The sequence below is a fragment of the Salmo salar genome, chromosome 11 (assembly GCF_965601325.2).
Source record: "Salmo salar chromosome 11, fSalSal1, whole genome shotgun sequence".
Classification (NCBI taxonomy): Eukaryota; Metazoa; Chordata; class Actinopteri; order Salmoniformes; family Salmonidae; genus Salmo; species Salmo salar.
In genome coordinates this window covers 126,003,948-126,020,377 of record NC_138301.1, presented here as the reverse complement: position 1 = coordinate 126,020,377, position 16,430 = coordinate 126,003,948, and positions in this window count along the sequence as shown.

The following is a 16,430-nucleotide window of genomic DNA, read 5'->3' as shown; positions in this document are numbered from 1 at the left end:
TGGAAATTTGACCATAAAGATCACCTCGTTGCCTCTTTGTTCGTCAAAGCCCAGTTGGCCATGGGGGTAGCGGCTGTGGCTTACGATCTGACGATCGGTGTTCGAGCCCCGCTGGGGATCACACCGTTTTTTTCCACCGAGAGCCTGGGAACCTAAAGACCCAAGGCCCTAATGCCCTTTGACGGCCCTAATGCCCTTTGACGGCCCAAATGCCCTTTGACGGCCCAAATCCTTAGGGCATAATGCCAAGGCCAGACAGCCATGCCCTGGTACTTTCATAGGCTTCCAGGGCTATACACACTTGTCAATATGCCTGAAAAGAGGCACTCTGATACGGATTCAGAGATTAGTGTACTGCCCTTGAAGGCCCAAACCCATAGGCCCTAATGCCCTTTGACGGCCCAAATCCTTAGGGCATAATGCCAAGGCCAGACAGCCATGCCCTGGTACTTTCATAGGCTTCCAGGGCCTCTTTGTTCGTCAAAGCCCAGTTGGCCATGGGGGTAGCGGCTGTGGCTTATGATCTGACGATCGGTGTTCGAGCCCCGCTGGGGATCACACCGTTTTTTTCCACCGAGAGCCTGGGAACCTAAAGACCCAAGGCCCTAATGCCCTTTGACGGCCCAAATGCCCTTTGACGGCCCAAATCCTTTACTTTCATAGGCTTCCAGGGCTATACACACTTGTCAATATGCCTGAAAAGAGGCACTCTGATACGGATTCAGAGATTAGTGTACTGCCCTTGAAGGCCCAAACCCATAGGCCCTAATGCCCTTTGACGGCCCAAATCCTTAGGGCATAATGCCAAGGCCAGACAGCCATGCCCTGGTACTTTCATAGGCTTCCAGGGCTATACACACTTGTCAATATGCCTGAAAAGAGGCACTCTGATACGGATTCAGAGATTAGTGTACTGCCCTTGAAGGCCCAAACCCATGCCCTTTGACGGCCCAAATCCTTAGGGCAGGCGCGGAAGGGATATGGTCCAAAGTACCCACGGTTCTGAGGGGCTTGTAACCCTCAAAAGTGTCCATAAAGCTCTCCCTATTCGGCATGAGTAGTAATCATCAATCGGTCGCCGAAGGGATAAGGACCGAACTACCATGGTTCCGAGGGGCTTGTAACCCTCAAAAGTGTCCATAAAGCTCTCCCTATTCGGCATGAGTAGTAATCATCAATCGGTCGCCGAAGGGATAAGGACCGAACTACCATGGTTCCGAGGGGCTTGTAACCCTCAAAAGTGTCCATAAAGCTCTCCCTATTCGGCATGAGTAGTAATCATCAATCGGTCGCCGAAGGGATAAGGACCGAACTACCATGGTTCCGAGGGGCTTGTAACCCTCAAAAGTGTCCATAAAGCACTCCCTATTCGGCCAGAGTAGCAACCACCTATGGGTCGCCGACGGAATGTGGTTCTCCAGTTGTCAAAAACCAGGTTTCTCAAATCGCGCCGGCACCTGTCTGCCCCACACGGCCACGAGTGTGTAAAAATAACTCTCACTCACACAGTTTCAAGGCTATTCCCGATGTCACGGTAGGACACTTTAAACTTGAATAAATCGAAAAGTACAACTCCAATCAGGATGGGGGTTTTTTTGCACGAAAGGGCACACGTAGACGAACATTTCCATCTAATTTAAACCGTTTTTCCATAACAATTTATAATAGAAAATCGAGTTTTAAGTTTGCGAAAAAAAGTTCCGTTTACCGAAAAAATATGTTCCTATGGAAGCGAAATTTTCTAACCCGGGGCTAATTGTTGCCCATCACGAGAGAGGGTATGAGCCAAAATTTGGGACCTCTAGCCCCTCAGGAAGTATTTTTAATCATTATTTGAAAATTTCAGATTTTGGTCAAAAAAGTTACAAAGTGCCAACTTTTCAGTTCGCTTCAGAGACTAAGTCCAAACGTGCACCTGGTTTTATTCTGGGTTACCAGGACAATTTTTGAAAAACGGTTTTAAATACTTATAGAGGGTATATGGACCTCCATACCCACCCTTAGAGCACCATCCTAATGGCCCAACTCAATGAGATACAGCAAGAGGGAATTATATAGCTTTTCAAAAAATCTTCAGAAAAATGACTATGTTTTTCTTCTCAGAAATTGCACTAAGTCCAAACGGGCACCTGGTTTTATTCTGGGTTACCAGGACCATTTTTTAAAAAGGTTTTAAATACTTTTAAAGGCCATCACCACCCCCAGGACACCTGTTTCAGCAGCCCACTGCTGTCCCATGTCAGTGGGATAAGTACATTTAAAAAGTCGCTTGATGGCGCCATAGATCAATTTATGGAGCTTTCAAATAAGGTCAAAATCATTCAGAATGGTTTTAAATACTTTTAAATGGTACACACATAACATATCTATCTATGTGAGATACATACTGAAGCCCCATGTCACTGGGATAAAGCATTTCTGATTTATGAGGGTTTTCATGTGTTTTTAGGTTACCAGGCCAAATCATGTGATGGTATTATTTTGAGGTCAAAATCATTCAGAATGGTTTTAAATACTTTTAAATGGTACACACATAACATATCTATCTATGTGAGATACATACTGAAGCCCCATGTCACTGGGATAAAGCATTTCTGATTTATGAGTGTTTTTATGTGTGTTTGGGCATTGGCCACAGCTGTGGGCCTTGTGTTATTTTGGGGTCAAAAGTCTTCAGAATGGTTTTAAATACTTTTAAATGGTACACACATAACATATCTATCTATGTGAGATACATACTGAAGCCCCATGTCACTGGGATAAAGCATTTCTGATTTATGAGGGTTTTCATGTGTTTTTAAGTTACCAGGCCAAATCATGTGATTGTATTATTTTGAGGTCAAAATCATTCAGAATGGTTTTAAATACTTTTAAATGGTACACACATAACATATCTATCTATGTGAGATACATACTGAAGCCCCATGTCACTGGGATAAAGCATTTCTGATTTATGAGTGTTTTTATGTGTGTTTGGGCATTGGCCAGATCTGTGGGCCTGGTATAATTGTGGGTTACTAGGCCAAAAAAAAAGGGGGACAGAGCAGCCAACCTCCAGAGAGGCTGACTGCTCTGCCCCCCTTAAGGACAGTGGAACTACGGACCTCCAGGCCTCTAGGCCTTCACTCACTATCCGGGGAACACCCATCTCTCCGGGCATGAGAGTAGAGCTTACTCCCTCAAACTACTATGCCCGGATAGGGAGCACCCCATAGGCGGTCCCATACCCCCCTCTCACACACCCCCCACCCGGGATGTTCCACAAGAGGGCGCCACTGGACATTTTAAACATCAATGTAAGTTAGTGACAGAGCTTTCTTGAAAAATGACTAAGTCCAAAAATTCTCAGAAATTGCACTATGTCCAGCTGTGGGCCTGGTATTATTTTGGGTTACCAGGTAGTGATAGCCTTCACCCACTCTCCGGGGAACACCCCTCTCTATGGGCATGACCTCCAGTGGGGGATACCCCCCACCACAAGCTCTTACACCATCCGAACCAGGGCACCCACCACCATCCGAACCAGGGCACCCACCACCATCCGAACCAGGGCACCCACCACCATCCGAACCAGGGCACCCACCACCATCCGAACCAGGGCACCCACCACCATCCGAACCAGGGCACCCACCACCATCCGAACCAGGGCACCCACCACCATCCGAACCAGGGCACCCACCACCATCCGAACCAGGGCACCCACCACCATCCGAACCAGGGCACCCACCACCATGCGAACCAGGGCACCCACCACCATCCGAACCAGGGCACCCACCACCATCCGAACCAGGGCACCCACCACCATCCGAACCAGGGCACCCACTCTTAAGCACCCTTCCTCGGACACTAAAGCATATAGCCCCGCTGTTACGAACCGCGTGCACCTGGTGATCCAAAACGGCCTTCGTGCACCTGGTCACCCTGCAGCTTACCACTCAGAGACTAAGTCCACACCAGGATTACCAGGTGCTGGTGGTACTTTGCACCCGGGTACCCACCTTCTTTAGTCTGCTTGCCCACTCTCTCTCTGGGCCTCCGGACTCTGCCTCCTGGCCCTTCTCTGTGCACCTGGTAACCAGTTAGAAATAACGGGGGAGGTGGAGGAAGACGCCTTCTGTCCCAAAAAAGCTTGGTTCGAAGGCTACATACCCGCCGGAGATCCCTTACCCCTTGTTACTGGGGCCGACGAGCATCTTTCTGGGGAGATCGGCATGAATCGAGCCCAGCCTCATTTCACACCCTAGCCCGACCTACCCAGCCCTGCCCTTAGAACCAATCTTTACCCCGAAGTTACGGATCTGACTCATCAACTTTCCTTAACATGCATTGTTCTAACATGCCAGAGGATGTTGCCCTTGGAGACCTGCTGCGGATATGGGTACGGCCCGACGTGAGATTTACACCCTCTCTTACGGATTTTCAAGGGCCAGCAAGAGCTCACCGGACGCCGCCGGAACTGCAACTCTTTCCAGGGCTTGGGCCCCTCTCTCGGGTTTCCCGCCCAGCTTCCGTGCTCACCGCGGTGATCGGACAACCGATTTGCACGTCAGGACCGCCCAGGCATAGTTCATCATCTTTCGGGTCCTATCGCACACGCTCACGCTCCACCTCCCCGACAGAGCGGGCGAGACGGGCCGGTGGTGCGCCCAACCCCGTAGGGCCGGGATCCCACCTCAGCCAGCGCGCGCCGGCCCTCACTTTCATTGCGCCACGGGGTGTGTCGGAGAAAACACTCTGACTTGCGCGTGCGTTAGTCTCCTTGGTCCGTGTTTCAAGGGTTGGGAGTTGGGGAGGTTGCCCTCCTTTCCTCCGCCCTTCGCCAGAGCGAGAGGTCATAGTTCAAAGACAGGTAGGTTTAACTTTATGGGGGCCTCCGGGTGCTCCTCTGCCGCCGTCGCCGAAGCGCCGGTGGGGCCGGGGAGACATTAAACCCCCGCCTGCGCCGGGGCGCAGAGCGGTTGACTGGGTTCCCAGTGCCGCGCGAGGATACTGGGTGATACTCAAGCCGCTTAAAAATGTGAGACCATTTCGGGAAGTCCCGGTTCACCGGACACCCCCAGTCCCCCTCGGTAGCGGCCTACACACCCACCCATCGGTGCGTCATCTAGCCGTGCCTAACGGGGAAAGGGGATGGAGCCAGTCGGGCGCATCCCAGGCAAAAAGGAACTGCGGGGAACCGGGCTAGGACCAGTTCACCCGCGCCGAGGGAAGGGAGAGGCGGGAGGCGTGAGCCCCCTACCCTACCCGACCCACAGCAGAGTTTGGTTTGTGTCGGGAGTGGGTAATTTGCACCCCTGCTGCCTTCCTTGGATGTGGTAGCCATTTCTCAGGATCCCTCTCCGGAATCGAACCCATAACTGATTTAATGAGCCATTCGCAGTTTCACTGTACCGGCCGTGTGTACTTAGACTTGCATGGCTTAATCTTTGAGACAAGCATATGCTACTGGCAGGATCAACCAGGTAGCCACTCACAACATAGAGGTTGTACCCGGGCACACTAAGCGGAGAACAGCCAGGGACCACTCCTATCCCGTGAGGGGAGGAGGCCCTAGGTCAATCCACCGTGCGCCCAGCGGGAGGCCCTGAACTGCCCGTGGCCGGAGCCACAGGTGCCGGGGCACCGCTTAATCAGGTATCTTGTCTTAGCTGGAGGGTTAATTCGGAACGCCATCAACGTGGATAAAAGACAGGGTTTGAGAAATACATGTGTTTCTGGCGCCGGTACGGTATGGGTGAACGTCATCCGCAGGCATCGCTACCTGGGTAGTCCACTCCCCACCAATGTAGGGCCACTGAGACAGACGGGCCGGCTAGATCTCGCACGAACGGAGCGCGGCTGAAGCTTGACATTAAGACGGGGATAACCGTCTCCGACAGGGGCTCCCCCGATAGAGGCAATTCCACGTGGGGCGGGAGGAACCGTCCGTCTGAACACCGACCAATGGCCGGCCGACAGGGGCCCTCCCAGGTGGAAACAGATTGCAAATCGGTCAGAAGATGTAAAACAGGCTCGACAACAGAGGACAACCATGGATACGCAACGTGTTGGAAGCTAGGGACGGACACATTCATGGGACAAGAACCATGGTCATGGAGGACCCAAACCCACAAGGTGATAGCTGGGATAGACCACCTGTCCAGGACAGAGCTCAATATCCTCCCACCACCAAGCTGGGAAAATCGGATCAATACTTAGGACCAATCGGGCGCCGGAGGGATATGGTCCAAAGTACCCACGGTTCTGAGGGGCTTGTAACCCTCAAAAGTGTCCATAAAGCACTCCCTATTCGGCCTGAGTAGTAACGACCAATCAGGCGCAGAAGGGATATGAACCAAAGGAACCATGGTTATGAGGGACAAGCAACCCTCAAAAATGTCCATAAATCACTCCCTATTCGGCCAGAGTAGTAATCATCAATCGGTCGCCGAAGGGATAAGGACCGAACTACCATGGTTCCGAGGGGCTTGTAACCCTCAAAAGTGTCCATAAAGCTCTCCCTATTCGGCATGAGTAGTAATCATCAATCGGTCGCCGAAGGGATAAGGACCGAACTACCATGGTTCCGAGGGGCTTGTAACCCTCAAAAGTGTCCATAAAGCACTCCCTATTCGGCCAGAGTAGCAACCACCTATGGGTCGCCGACGGAATGTGGTTCTCCAGTTGTCAAAAACCAGGTTTCTCAAATCGCGCCGGTACCTGTCTGCCCCACACGGCCACGAGTGTGTAAAAATAACTCTCACTCACACAGTTTCAAGGCTATTCCCGATGTCACGGTAGGACACTTTAAACTTGAATAAATCGAAAAGTACAACTCCAATCAGGATGGGGGTTTTTTTGCACGAAAGGGCACACGTAGACGAACATTTCCATCTAATTTAAACCGTTTTTCCATAACAATTTATAATAGAAAATCGAGTTTTAAGTTTGCGAAAAAAAGTTCCGTTTACCGAAAAAATATGTTCCTATGGAAGCGAAATTTTCTACCCCGGGGCTAATTGTTGCCCATCACGAGAGAGGGTATGAGCCAAAATTTGGGACCTCTAGCCCCTCAGGAAGTATTTTTAATCATTATTTGAAAATTTCAGATTTTGGTCAAAAAAGTTACAAAGTGCCAACTTTTCAGTTCGCTTCAGAGACTAAGTCCAAACGTGCACCTGGTTTTATTCTGGGTTACCAGGACAATTTTTGAAAAACGGTTTTAAATACTTATAGAGGGTATATGGACCTCCATACCCACCCTTAGAGCACCATCCTAAGGGCCCAACTCAATGAGATACAGCAAGAGGGAATTATATAGCTTTTCAAAAAATCTTCAGAAAAATGACTATGTTTTTCTTCTCAGAAATTGCACTAAGTCCAAACGGGCACCTGGTTTTATTCGAATGGTTTTAAATACTTTTAAATGGTACACACATAACATATCTATCTATGTGAGATACATACTGAAGCCCCATGTCACTGGGATAAAGCATTTCTGATTTATGAGTGTTTTTATGTGTGTTTGGGCATTGGCCAGATCTGTGGGCCTGGTATAATTGTGGGTTACTAGGCCAAAAAAAAAGGGGGACAGAGCAGCCAACCTCCAGAGAGGCTGACTGCTCTGCCCCCCTTAAGGACAGTGGAACTACGGACCTCCAGGCCTCTAGGCCTTCACTCACTATCCGGGGAACACCCATCTCTCCGGGCATGAGAGTAGAGCTTACTCCCTCAAACTACTATGCCCGGATAGGGAGCACCCCATAGGCGGTCCCATACCCCCCTCTCACACTACCCCCCACCCGGGATGTTCCACAAGAGGGCGCCACTGGACATTTTAAACATCAATGTAAGTTAGTGACAGAGCTTTCTTGAAAAATGACTAAGTCCAAAAATTCTCAGAAATTGCACTATGTCCAGCTGTGGGCCTGGTATTATTTTGGGTTACCAGGTAGTGATAGCCTTCACCCACTCTCCGGGGAACACCCCTCTCTATGGGCATGACCTCCAGTGGGGGATACCCCCCACCACAAGCTCTTACACCATCCGAACCAGGGCACCCACCACCATCCGAACCAGGGCACCCACCACCATCCGAACCAGGGCACCCACCACCATCCGAACCAGGGCACCCACCACCATCCGAACCAGGGCACCCACCACCATCCGAACCAGGGGCACCCACCACCATCCGAACCAGGGCACCCACCACCATCCGAACCAGGGCACCCACCACCATCCGAACCAGGGCACCCACCACCATGCGAACCAGGGCACCCACCACCATCCGAACCAGGGCACCCACCACCATCCGAACCAGGGCACCCACCACCATCCGAACCAGGGCACCCACTCTTAAGCACCCTTCCTCGGACACTAAAGCATATAGCCCCGCTGTTACGAACCGCGTGCACCTGGTGATCCAAAACGGCCTTCGTGCACCTGGTCACCCTGCAGCTTACCACTCAGAGACTAAGTCCACACCAGGATTACCAGGTGCTGGTGGTACTTTGCACCCGGGTACCCACCTTCTTTAGTCTGCTTGCCCACTCTCTCTCTGGGCCTCCGGACTCTGCCTCCTGGCCCTTCTCTGTGCACCTGGTAACCAGTTAGAAATAACGGGGGAGGTGGAGGAAGACGCCTTCTGTCCCAAAAAAGCTTGGTTCGAAGGCTACATACCCGCCGGAGATCCCTTACCCCTTGTTACTGGGGCCGACGAGCATCTTTCTGGGGAGATCGGCATGAATCGAGCCCAGCCTCATTTCACACCCTAGCCCGACCTACCCAGCCCTGCCCTTAGAACCAATCTTTACCCCGAAGTTACGGATCTGACTCATCAACTTTCCTTAACATGCATTGTTCTAACATGCCAGAGGATGTTGCCCTTGGAGACCTGCTGCGGATATGGGTACGGCCCGACGTGAGATTTACACCCTCTCTTACGGATTTTCAAGGGCCAGCAAGAGCTCACCGGACGCCGCCGGAACTGCAACTCTTTCCAGGGCTTGGGCCCCTCTCTCGGGTTTCCCGCCCAGCTTCCGTGCTCACCGCGGTGATCGGACAACCGATTTGCACGTCAGGACCGCCCAGGCATAGTTCATCATCTTTCGGGTCCTATCGCACACGCTCACGCTCCACCTCCCCGACAGAGCGGGCGAGACGGGCCGGTGGTGCGCCCAACCCCGTAGGGCCGGGATCCCACCTCAGCCAGCGCGCGCCGGCCCTCACTTTCATTGCGCCACGGGGTGTGTCGGAGAAAACACTCTGACTTGCGCGTGCGTTAGTCTCCTTGGTCCGTGTTTCAAGGGTTGGGAGTTGGGGAGGTTGCCCTCCTTTCCTCCGCCCTTCGCCAGAGCGAGAGGTCATAGTTCAAAGACAGGTAGGTTTAACTTTATGGGGGCCTCCGGGTGCTCCTCTGCCGCCGTCGCCGAAGCGCCGGTGGGGCCGGGGAGACATTAAACCCCCGCCTGCGCCGGGGCGCAGAGCGGTTGACTGGGTTCCCAGTGCCGCGCGAGGATACTGGGTGATACTCAAGCCGCTTAAAAATGTGAGACCATTTCGGGAAGTCCCGGTTCACCGGACACCCCCAGTCCCCCTCGGTAGCGGCCTACACACCCACCCATCGGTGCGTCATCTAGCCGTGCCTAACGGGGAAAGGGGATGGAGCCAGTCGGGCGCATCCCAGGCAAAAAGGAACTGCGGGGAACCGGGCTAGGACCAGTTCACCCGCGCCGAGGGAAGGGAGAGGCGGGAGGCGTGAGCCCCCTACCCTACCCGACCCACAGCAGAGTTTGGTTTGTGTCGGGAGTGGGTAATTTGCACCCCTGCTGCCTTCCTTGGATGTGGTAGCCATTTCTCAGGATCCCTCTCCGGAATCGAACCCATAACTGATTTAATGAGCCAATTCGCAGTTTCACTGTACCGGCCGTGTGTACTTAGACTTGCATGGCTTAATCTTTGAGACAAGCATATGCTACTGGCAGGATCAACCAGGTAGCCACTCACAACATAGAGGTTGTACCCGGGCACACTAAGCGGAGAACAGCCAGGGACCACTCCTATCCCGTGAGGGGAGGAGGCCCTAGGTCAATCCACCGTGCGCCCAGCGGGAGGCCCTGAACTGCCCGTGGCCGGAGCCACAGGTGCCGGGGCACCGCTTAATCAGGTATCTTGTCTTAGCTGGAGGGTTAATTCGGAACGCCATCAACGTGGATAAAAGACAGGGTTTGAGAAATACATGTGTTTCTGGCGCCGGTACGGTATGGGTGAACGTCATCCGCAGGCATCGCTACCTGGGTAGTCCACTCCCCACCAATGTAGGGCCACTGAGACAGACGGGCCGGCTAGATCTCGCACGAACGGAGCGCGGCTGAAGCTTGACATTAAGACGGGGATAACCGTCTCCGACAGGGGCTCCCCCGATAGAGGCAATTCCACGTGGGGCGGGAGGAACCGTCCGTCTGAACACCGACCAATGGCCGGCCGACAGGGGCCCTCCCAGGTGGAAACAGATTGCAAATCGGTCAGAAGATGTAAAACAGGCTCGACAACAGAGGACAACCATGGATACGCAACGTGTTGGAAGCTAGGGACGGACACATTCATGGGACAAGAACCATGGTCATGGAGGACCCAAACCCACAAGGTGATAGCTGGGATAGAGCACCTGTCCAGGACAGAGCTCAATATCCTCCCACCACCAAGCTGGGAAAATCGGATCAATACTTAGGACCAATCGGACGCCGGAGGGATATGGTCCAAAGTACCCACGGTTCTGAGGGGCTTGTAACCCTCAAAAGTGTCCATAAAGCACTCCCTATTCGGCCTGAGTAGTAACGACCAATCAGGCGCAGAAGGGATATGAACCAAAGGAACCATGGTTATGAGGGACAAGCAACCCTCAAAAATGTCCATAAAGCACTCCCTATTCGGCCAGAGTAGCAACCACCTATGGGTCGCCGACGGAATGTGGTTCTCCAGTTGTCAAAAACCAGGTTTCTCAAATCGCGCCGGTACCTGTCTGCCCCACACGGTCACGAGTGTGTAAAAATAACTGTCACTCACACAGTTTCAAGGCTATTCCCGATGTCACGGTAGGACACTTTAAACTTGAATAAATCGAAAAGTACAACTCCAATCAGGATGGGGTTTTTTTTGCACGAAAGGGCACACGTAGACGAACATTTCCATCTAATTTAAACCGTTTTTCCATAACAATTTATAATAGAAAATCGAGTTTTAAGTTTGCGAAAAAAAGTTCCGTTTACCGAAAAAATAGGTTCCTATGGAAGCGAAATTTTCTAACCCGGGGCTAATTGTTGCCCATCACGAGAGAGGGTATGAGCCAAAATTTGGGACCTCTAGCCCCTCAGGAAGTATTTTTAATCATTATTTGAAAATTTCAGATTTTGGTCAAAAAAGTTACAAAGTGCCAACTTTTCAGTTCGCTTCAGAGACTAAGTCCAAACGTGCACCTGGTTTTATTCTGGGTTACCAGGACAATTTTTGAAAAACGGTTTTAAATACTTATAGAGGGTATATGGACCTCCATACCCACCCTTAGAGCACCATCCTAAGGGCCCAACTCAATGAGATACAGCAAGAGGGAATTATATAGCTTTTCAAAAAATCTTCAGAAAAATGACTATGTTTTTCTTCTCAGAAATTGCACTAAGTCCAAACGGGCACCTGGTTTTATTCTGGGTTACCAGGACAATTTTTGAAAAACGGTTTTAAATACTTATAGAGGGTATATGGACCTCCATACCCACCCTTAGAGCACCATCCTAAGGGCCCAACTCAATGAGATACAGCAAGAGGGAATTATATAGCTTTTCAAAAAAGCTTCAGAAAAATGACTATGTTTTTCTTCTCAGAAATTGCACTAAGTCCAAACGGGCACCTGGTTTTATTCTGGGTTACCAGGACAATTTTTGAAAAACGGTTTTAAATACTTTTAAAGGCCATCACCACCCCCAGGACACATGTTTCAGCACCCCACTGCTGTCCCATGTCAGTGGGATAAGTACATTTAAAAAGTCGCTTGATGGCGCCATAGATCAATTTATGGAGGGGTGACATTTTTAAAGGGTATACAGACCTACATGCCCACTCTGAGACCACCATAGGGGGGTTAGGGAGACCCCATAGGGGGGACCCACACCCCCCACCAAGGTCACCTGGTAACCCAATACAATTCAATGACAGAGTCATACTTCTCTCTCATTGCACTAAGTCCAGCATGTGTACCTGGTGATTGAACTGGTTACCAAGGCTTACTCTCTCTACCCTGCCTGCCCACCTGCCTGCCCTCTATCTCGGCCTGTCTCTTCAGCTCAGTGCACCTGGTACCCCATAACACCCTGGTATTTCAGACCCTCAGGCCTCCATACATTCTCAACTGTGACCAAATGACACACAAAGACATGGGTGAATTTCAAATAAATGTTCTTTATTTATCAGTGAATCATGGGTTGATTTGTCCCTCAATTAGTGACCGCGCTCGGCTGGCGTTACGAGGCAAATCATGGTACCGGTAGTACCGTGCCTGCGTTTCCAGAGAATGACACATATGGTCAGCCACAGTTCCCCGGTCTGTAACCGAGCCTTGATTAAAGTTCAATGTAGCAACGCTTCGTCGAATTGTACCGAAGGTGACTTTACTTCCAATGCCAAACTCTGCAAATATCTGGCCCACATACTCACAGAGATTGCCGTACGGTTGACCGCAGGACGTGAAAAAGAAGAGTGTTGTGTCTGAGGTGATTCCACTCAGATTAGGCCTGATCTGATGGAATCGTTTAAGCCAAGTGTATTCCTGCTCAGATAGAACAACTCTGCACTCACCGAAGCTATAGTTCGTTTTGTGGCTTGAAATGCACATCTGATAACCCCCACTTTCCGGGGTTACTTCAGTAAATTCCCTCTCACTGAAGGTGGTGACTGGGGATCGTCGAGTGCCATTAAAGATGGCCAACCGGCTGGACATGAGAGCCGCAAACCTACGTCTATCAGCGCAGGTGGCTCGGACCTCCAGCCTACTGAGAACCGAAGGAATAGCTTGATTACTTAGCTCAACAAACCGGCTTAACTCCGCAGCGCTGAGCACCTCGTCCCTGCACCGTTTGCGGAATTTTGCCCTGTGTGTTGCCTGGCTCTGCCGCGAATCCCTGTCCATCTTTGCCAAGCAGAGTAACAACTTTCGAATTCCACTGGCTTTAGCCTGCAGACCTTTTGGCCGGAACTGAATAAGATAATTCAGGAAACTTCGAACATCAGCTCGGTACATTTTTAACGTGGATGGTGCCAAACAACGGTCTTCACATTCACCATACCACTCATACACACGTCTGTAGTTATCCAGAGAACACAGTCCTTCATCGGCCTTGCCCTCTGACATATAGCGGAGGAATTGTCGTACTCTGGATAGACTGGTGCGACTATTGTCAATTCGTTTAACTGAAGGGTTTTTACCAATAGCAAAGTGTTCATATTCAGTCAAAATTCCATTCCTCCAACCTTCAATTCTGGAGGACACACCGCCGCCTTCATCACTCTCGCTCTCCGTGGAAGTCACCATGACGCAGCCTTGCTCCCTCGGTTCCGAGCATGGTTCACCACCGATCTGACTGGTTGACTGCACCGGCGCAGTCGCCGCCGCCTGCTCACTCTCGTCCCACAGCTGCTGATCCACCACCGCGGACTGCTCACCCTTGTCTACCAGCTGCTGCTCCACGGACAACTCACTTTCAACACACTGGAAATACCCAGGGTTCTCCCAGGGCTCCAGCTGCGGTGCAACACCGTTGTTAGGCTGCATACACTGCCATGATTCGGGCTGCTGTCTCTCAGTTGAACGCCGGCTAGATTGCATAGCACGCTTCCATTCTGTAGTAGCAGGCTTAAGTGCATGGACAGACTTGAAATGTCGGTCTATCCGCACGATATTCCGCTTGGAACAAAGCCCACAATCACGTTTTAGTCTACTGTTCATAGCTTCTCTCTCCTGCGTGCGTGTATGTCTCTTTGTTTGCTCCACCAAACAACGACCTAACCCTAACTAGGGCTTAATGAGCCCCAGGTGTGGGCCAATATCAGACCAATTGGACTGATTGGAAATTTGACCATAAAGATCACCTCGTTGCCTCTTTGTTCGTCAAAGCCCAGTTGGCCATGGGGGTAGCGGCTGTGGCTTACGATCTGACGATCGGTGTTCGAGCCCCGCTGGGGATCACACCGTTTTTTTCCACCGAGAGCCTGGGAACCTAATGCCCTTCGACGGCCCTAATGCCCTTCGACGGCCCTAATGCCCTTCGACGGCCCAAATGCCCTTCGACGGCCCAAATGCCCTTTGACGGCCCAAATCCTTAGGGCATAATGCCAAGGCCAGACAGCCATGCCCTGGTACTTTCATAGGCTTCCAGGGCTATACACACTTGTCAATATGCCTGAAAAGAGGCACTCTGATACGGATTCAGAGATTAGTGTACTGCCCTTGAAGGCCCAAACCCATAGGCCCTAATGCCCTTTGACGGCCCAAATCCTTAGGGCATAATGCCAAGGCCAGACAGCCATGCCCTGGTACTTTCATAGGCTTCCAGGGCTATACACACTTGTCAATATGCCTGAAAAGAGGCACTCTGATACGGATTCAGAGATTAGTGTACTGCCCTTGAAGGCCCAAACCCATAGGCCCTAATGCCCTTTGACGGCCCAAATCCTTAGGGCATAATGCCAAGGCCAGACAGCCATGCCCTGGTACTTTCATAGGCTTCCAGGGCCTCTTTGTTCGTCAAAGCCCAGTTGGCCATGGGGGTAGCGGCTGTGGCTTACGATCTGACGATCGGTGTTCGAGCCCCGCTGGGGATCACACCGTTTTTTTCCACCGAGAGCCTGGGAACCTAAAGACCCAAGGCCCTAATGCCCTTTGACGGCCCAAATGCCCTTTGACGGCCCAAATCCTTTACTTTCATAGGCTTCCAGGGCTATACACACTTGTCAATATGCCTGAAAAGAGGCACTCTGATACGGATTCAGAGATTAGTGTACTGCCCTTGAAGGCCCAAACCCATAGGCCCTAATGCCCTTTGACGGCCCAAATCCTTAGGGCATAATGCCAAGGCCAGACAGCCATGCCCTGGTACTTTCATAGGCTTCCAGGGCTATACACACTTGTCAATATGCCTGAAAAGAGGCACTCTGATACGGATTCAGAGATTAGTGTACTGCCCTTGAAGGCCCAAACCCATAGGCCCTAATGCCCTTTGACGGCCCAAATCCTTAGGGCATAATGCCAAGGCCAGACAGCCATGCCCTGGTACTTTCATAGGCTTCCAGGGCTATACACACTTGTCAATATGCCTGAAAAGAGGCACTCTGATACGGATTCAGAGATTAGTGTACAGGGCAGGCGCGGAAGGGATATGGTCCAAAGTACCCACGGTTCTGAGGGGCTTGTAACCCTCAAAAGTGTCCATAAAGCTCTCCCTATTCGGCATGAGTAGTAATCATCAATCGGTCGCCGAAGGGATAAGGACCGAACTACCATGGTTCCGAGGGACAAGCAACCCTCAGAAGTGTCCGTTTCGCATTTATTATATCGGACTAGTAGTTTGCCACTATCCCCGAGCTTCTAGGCCATGGAAGTCGTGTTGTCAAAAACCAGGTTTATGATTTCGCGCCGGTACCTGTCTGCCCCACACGGCTACGAGTGTGTAAAAATAACTGTCACTCACACAGTTTCAAGGCTATTCCCGATGTCACGGTAGGACACTTTAAACTTGAATAAATCGAAAAGTACAACTCCAATCAGGATGGGGGTTTTTTTGCACGAAAGGGCACACGTAGACGAACATTTCCATCTAATTTAAACCGTTTTTCCATAACAATTTATAATAGAAAATCGAGTTTTAAGTTTGCGAAAAAAAGTTCCGTTTACCGAAAAAATAGGTTCCTATAGAAGCGACATTTTCTAACCCGGGGCTAATTGTTGCCCATCACGAGAGAGGGTATGAGCCGAAGTCTGGGACCTCTAGCCCCCCGGGAAGTATTTTTAATCATTATTTGAAAATTTCAGATTTTGGTCAAAAAAGTTACAAAGTGCCAACTTTTCAGTTCGCTTCAGAGACTAAGTCCAAACGTGCACCTGGTTTTATTCTGGGTTACCAGGACAATTTTTGAAAAACGGTTTTAAATACTTATAGAGGGTATATGGACCTCCATACCCACCCTTAGAGCACCATCCTAAGGGCCCAACTCAATGAGATACAGCAAGAGGGAATTATATAGCTTTTCAAAAAATCTTCAGAAAAATGACTATGTTTTTCTTCTCAGAAATTGCACTAAGTCCAAACGGGCACCTGGTTTTATTCTGGGTTACCAGGACCAATTTTTTAAAAAGGTTTTAAATACTTTTAAAGGCCATCACCACCCCCAGGACACCTGTTTCAGCA